This window comes from Myotis lucifugus, unplaced genomic scaffold (assembly GCF_000147115.1).
Source record: "Myotis lucifugus unplaced genomic scaffold, Myoluc2.0 scaffold_683, whole genome shotgun sequence".
NCBI classification, from domain to species: Eukaryota; Metazoa; Chordata; class Mammalia; order Chiroptera; family Vespertilionidae; genus Myotis; species Myotis lucifugus.
The window spans coordinates 237,434-243,839 of NW_005871731.1; the positions used below are offsets into that span (position 1 = coordinate 237,434).

General features: G+C 45.9%; 1 pseudogene; it reads left to right on the plus strand.

Annotated features, from left to right (window-relative positions):
* Positions 1-1,496: 1,496 nt before the first annotated feature.
* Positions 1,497-4,967, plus strand: LOC111823786 (annotated as a pseudogene).
* Positions 4,968-6,406: the final 1,439 nt, after the last annotated feature.

Consider the following 6,406-nt stretch of genomic DNA (forward strand, 5'->3'; position numbering starts at 1 on the left):
TGTAAAGCTAACGTCACTAAATTAAAAATAGCCCATACATCAGCCTCTATAGCATTTCTCTGTTGATGAGCCCGCCTTAATGACTTTCCAACTTGTTTCCACAACTTAAGATTTAACTGCTGTTTTCCTTCTGAGTTAAACCAACAACAGTGCTGCTGGACTACCTTAAACAATTTTTTAAAAGCCTCATCCTTCATTTTTACCTCTGAGCTCTTTAATAATGATCGCAAGACAGTGATATATTGACTCTGTAATGACGGGTTATTCCCCATGACTCTGCGTCTATTGCCGAAAGTTTCGAGTACTCTGCGCTGGCATCTCCCTTTCGGTCCTGCCCGATCCCAATTACTCACCTTCGGGTCCCTGTTCTGTTCGGGCGCCATTTGTTGATATTCTTTGTGAACGATGACACTGAAATGAGCTTGGCGTACAGGATTAAGTTTAGAGAAGCAGAGGGCTACCGCTAGTCAGGCAAGTAGCCAAGCCCCCAAAGCCCTCATGGCTTTTATTTGGGGAGTACAGCAAATAACAATGGAGTACAGCAAGTGACTATGATTAACAGGCATGCTTATGAGATCATCAGAGCTAAGTTATACATTACAATATTAATTCCCTATGTTATACAAAGACCCTTTCCACCTGCAGCAGCAGTGTACCCTCCCTGGCTTTCCATGCCCTCATGGACTATTTATCACATCAAGGAAATTCTGCCTCTGAACAATAAGTCTTGCGTGCAAGACTTTGTTCTGATGTGGCCTGCTTGCAGGCTCCTGCCTTTTGTTGGCAGAACGTCCTCTTCTAGTTAACTTTTCATTCCACTTGTCCAGCTACAGATACAGTGATCATTAGGAACACGATAGCATACATCAGTGTCTCCTGGGCTTGAAAATCCTTACTGGTATAGGGAAGGCAGTGGGAAGGAGAGAATACATTATAAAGTGGTGAGTTAGAATTTTGGAAAAGAAGTGATTAGGAAAAATCCCGGCCACAACAAGGCATATTGGTGTTATTTTTGAAATTGTAACTCTGGGAAAGAGGCTGTGTGAGAGGAGTGTGTTTCGAAGAATTATGTGACTGTTAGTGAAAGGTGATGGACTCAGCATCCTAGGATTCAGTTCCAAAGAGTGAAGTGTGATCCCATACTTTTCTGGGACACTACATGGGGAATGCCTGATAAGACCAGTGTCAAATCAATCACACTCTCCTTATGGCCAACATTTCTCCCTCAGCTGTATTGAGAAGAGGCTGTGTGACCTACATGTGAGGCCCAGGATTCAGATACCTTTTATTTGATCATCAAACTTTATTGTTGTGGGTAGATGTGGTATCAGTTGGCATATAAGGAGAGAGTTACTTTGATTGGACTAAGGCGTGGTATCTACTCTGATAAAGGTAGTAGAGGGGAAGGATGGATGTATAGGGTGGGCAGTATGATGAACAGAAAATCATAGGAGAGATGCTGATCATGGGCTGAACTGTCCCCATTATAACAGGATATGAATTTTGATAACGTGGCCATTGCCTTCTCTCAGAAGGAATGGGGGCTCCTTGATGAGGATCGGAGACATCTATGCTGCAATGTGATGCTGCAAATGTTTGGACTTGTATCATTTTTAGGTAAGATTTTCACATTTTCTAGTGTCCTGAGGTGATGGTCCCTCTTCCTTTATTCTCCAGACATAACTTCCTCTCTTTCACAGTCAAACCATTGGATCTGTTAATTTTCTCCACATTATTGGAATACTAGAGGCCCAGTGCATGTATTCGTGCATGGGTAGGGCTCCTCGGCTTGGCCAGCGATCGAGGCCTATTGGGGGGCCAGCTGGCCAGGGTGAGGTACCCAAGAAGGGGCTGGGGGAGTTTGGCTCTGGGAGTGCACTGACCACCAGAGGGCAGCTCCTGCATTGAGCATCTGCCCCCTGATGGTCAGTGTGCATCATAGTGACTGGTCGATCGGTCATTCCAGTTCCAGTCATTCAGTCATAATGGTCGCTTTGGCTTTTATATATATAGATGTGCTGTGGATGCATATGCTGAGCTGTGTGGAGAACCCTGAGCAATGGATTCATCAAATACCCCTAACACCCATTGCCTCAGAGAGTGCAGGAAGTATGTAGAAGTCACGAGTCTTGCAGACAGTTTAAAGGGACCCACCTTAACTTCCTCTTCCTGGGAGAGTGACTATATCAGTGATGGCGAACCTTTTGAGCTCGGCGTGTCAGCATTTTGAAAAACCCTAACTTAACTCTGGTGCCGTGTCACAGAAATTTTTTGATATTTGCAACCATAGTAAAACAAATATTTATATTTTTGATATTTATTTTATATATTTAAATGCCATTTAACAAAGAAAAATCAACCAAAAAAATGAGTTTGCGTGTCATAGGTTCGCCATCACTGGACTATGTCCAGATCCATGGCTTACACTTCTGCACCCTCCCTCCAGCTAAGGGTCATTGGTGATTGCCTGAACCTGGTTATGGTATTTACTTACATGAACCATGGGCTGTTATTGTGATATTCTCCTTCCATTGTTTGTAATATTCTCTTTCCTAAATACTATTGCATGCTGAGCTGCCCTGGGCCAGTGCTGGCCACTCACCTCTGTTGCATTTCATTAATACTCGGATTACTTAGGTTTTATGTACTGGTACAGCAGAAAGTGCAGGGAGAACCCTGGTTTTTTTTATAGGGTGAACAGCAGGATGATTTCAGAGGAGATCTGGCCCTGTTGAGTGGCAACTGGGAAAAGTATGACATAAGGGCTATGTTCAGATCATACAAGGGACCTGCTAGTTTCCAACAATGTTTTGGTGCAACTGCCATTGGTAAGAGCTCATTTTTACCTTTTCTTTCCCAAACATGATACTTTGCTGACTTGTCATTTCATCTGTGACTTACTGGATTTTGGCTACATTCACCTTCTGGCTTTTTTGCATCACCTGGCCCCTGCAAGGCTTTCTCTGCAGTATTCTCCAACATTGACCTGCACATGTGTTATGAGGTGTGCATATTTGCTTAAGTAGACCTCAAACACAAGCTATTCATTTTTTAAATTTTACTTGGAATAAGGTGTAACCAACATTTTTCACAGCTTGCCCATGTCACCAGCAGACAAGCTCTGCTGAATGCTGATAGCAGAAGAATGAGCAGGTGATTCCTTTTCTGTTCCATGTGGTGCTTGCCATGCTTGTGCCATATTTCATTTGAGGTCTACCTTGTTCTTGATCTTCAGTAGCCCAGAACTTCATAGCAGCATCCTATAAATCCTTCCTGCAAATCTTTTATTTTCAGCCACTTGCATGAAGCCAAGGTAATATGTACAACACACTTTTGTAATGGGACATCCCCGTGTCACTGGTCAACATTTATTTCCTCACCATATTTCTGTTTCAGGATGTTGGCATAAAATGTATGATGAAGAGGCCTGTTCTGATGAGAGTGTATCTGTACAAGTGGAAGCAAAATTCATGGCTTCTAAGACAGCTCCACCAGCCCAGATGACCCATCTCTGTAAGCGGTGTTTCTCAGTTTTAAAAGATATTCTGCACCTGACTGAGTCACAAGCAGCATACTTTGAACAGAAAGCCTTCTTTAGTTACACATGTGTTAGAGGTTCTGTTTCTATGTAAACCATCACCAGCAACAGAGGGATGTCAGTGGAGACAACTCCTGGAAAGAAGCTATGGACAGGGCCATGTTTGTGAGCAAGTGCACCTTCTACATCTCAGGAGTGCCTTCAACCACTAGTGAGCCTGGGAAAGACTTCTCAGCCATCTCGGGGCTGTTGCAGCCCCAGGCATCTCTTAGCACAGAAAGCCTCACGGTGGTAGTGAGTTTTCACAGAAATTCTCAGTGGAAAATTACTAATCACCAGTGGGGCAAACATAAAAATGCTGCAAGCCACACACATAAATTTGTTCAACACCAGGATGTCTGCTCTGGTGAAGTGAAATATGAGTATAACAAATGTGGGAGAGGTTTTATATGTATCATTAGCCTCAATCGGCATAGGTGAGTTCACACTGGAAAAACGTCTTGGGAGTGTGATGATTGTCAAAAGCCCTTTTATCAAAGTTCTTCTCTCACTGAACACCATAGAGTTCACACTGGCGAAAAATCTTTTGAGGTTAGTGAATGTGGGAAATCATTTAGGCACAAGAATCTCCTCTTTACCCAAAAGAAAGTCCACACTGATAAAAAGCTATATGACTGTACTGATAGCAGTAAGTCATTAAGCATAAGCTGTAATCTCATTCAACATCAAAAAGTTCACACTGGCAAAAAGCTGTATCAATGTAGTGATTGTGGCAAGTCCTTCACTCAAAACTGTAACCTCATTCAACACCACAGAGTTCACACTGGAGAAAAGCCATATGACTGCAGTGATTGTGAGAAGTCATTTAAGCAAACCATTACTCTCACTGAGCGTCAGAAAGTTAACACTGGAGAAAAGTTGTATCAATATACTGATTGTGGGAAGTCCTTCAGATATAGGTCTAACCTCAACTAACACCATAGAGTTCACACTTGAGAAAAACCATATGAGTGTAGTGAATGTGGAAAATCTTTCAGGTACAATAGTAACCTCCTTAACCACAAAAGATTTTATACTGTTGAAAAGCCGTATCAATGTAGTGATTGTTGAAAATCTTTTAGTTACAATACTCAACTAGTTAACCAAAAGAGAATTCACACTGAGAAAAAGCCATATTCAGTGTAGTGATTCTGGGGAGTACTTCCGTCAAAATTTTAACCTCATTCAACACCACAGAGTTCACATTAGAGAAAAGCCATATAAGTGTAGTGATTGTGGGAAGTCCTTTAGATATATGTTCAACCTCAACCTACACCATAGAGTTCACAGTGGAGAAAAACATTTTGAGTATAATGTATGTGGGAAATATTTTATCCACAAACATACCCTGGTTAGACATCTGAGAATTCACAATGCAGAAAAGCCTTAAATGTCCAAAGAATATTTTATCTTTCTTACTCAGAATGACAACACTGGAGGACATACTTTGGGACCTACTTACCTAAATATCATCTCCTTTTATAAAAACACTAGTGGCCTGGTGCACAAAATTCATGCACAGGAGTGGGGGTGTTCCTCAGCCCGGCCTGCACCCTCTCCAATCTGGGACCCCTCAGAGATCGGGTCTAAACCGGCAGTCACACATCCCTCTCGTAATCTGGGACTGCTGGCTCCTAACCACCTGCTTGCCCCACCCCCACTGCCAGCCTGATCACCCCCAACTGGCCCCCATGCTGGTCAGCTTACCCCCAATGGCCCTGCCCCCCACCAGCATGATCACCCACAACTGCCCTCCCCCTCTTTGCCTCTAACCACCTCTACCTTGGCCCCACCACCATGGCTTTGTCCAGAAGAACATCCGGAAGGTCTCCTGGAAGGTCTCCCAATCTAATTAGCATATTACCCTTTTATTAGTATAGATAGAGGCCTGGTGCACAGGTGGGGGCCGGCTGGTTTGCCCTGAAGAGTGTCCCAGATCAAGGTAGAGGTTCCCTTGGGGCGTGGGGCAGTCTTGGTGAGGGGCCTGTGGTGGTTTGCAGCCCAGCCACACCCCCATGGTGTGAGGGTCCTCACTGGGAGGGCGTGGCCAGCCAGGGTGAGGGGCTGAGGGCTATTTTCAAGCTGGCAACACCCTCTTCATGATGGGGGGGGGGGTCCCGCTGGGGTGCCTGGACAGCCTTGGTGAGGGGCTGATGGCTGTTTGCAGGCTTGCCAAGCCCCCCAGCGGGGACCCTCACCCCATGAGGGTGTGGCCAGCCTGAGTGAGGGGCTGATGGCTGGCTGCAGGCTGGCCACACACCCTTCAGGGTTGTGGTCCCTGCCAGGGTGCCTGGCCACCCTGGATAAGGGGCTGAGGGCTGTTTTCAGGCTGCCCAAGCCTCCCAGTGGGGACCCTCAACCCATGAGAATGTGTTCAGCCTGGGTGAGGAGCTGATGGCTGTTTGCAGGCTGGCCAAGCCTCCCAGTGGGGACCCACACCCCATGAGGTTGTGGCTAGCCTGGGTGAGTGGCTGATGGCTGTTTGGTGGCTGGCCACACCCCCTTCAGGGTGGGGGTCCCCACTGGGGTGCCTGGCCAGCCTGGGAGAGGGGCTGATGGCTGTTTGCTGGCTGGCCACAGCCCCAGGCAACCCAGGCTCCCAGACCCTCCTTGAACGGCGGCAACAGCAGCTGGGAGCAGGTATCTGGGATTTATTTATCTTCTATAATTGAAACTTTGTAGCCTTCAGCGGAGCCCACAGCAGGCCAGGGCAGGCAGGAAGCATGGCTTCCTCTATTGCCAGGGGCAACTCAAGCCTCCTGTTCACTCCAGCTTTGTGGTCACCGCCATCTTGGTTGGGTTTATTTGCATACTCGCTCCTGATTAGCT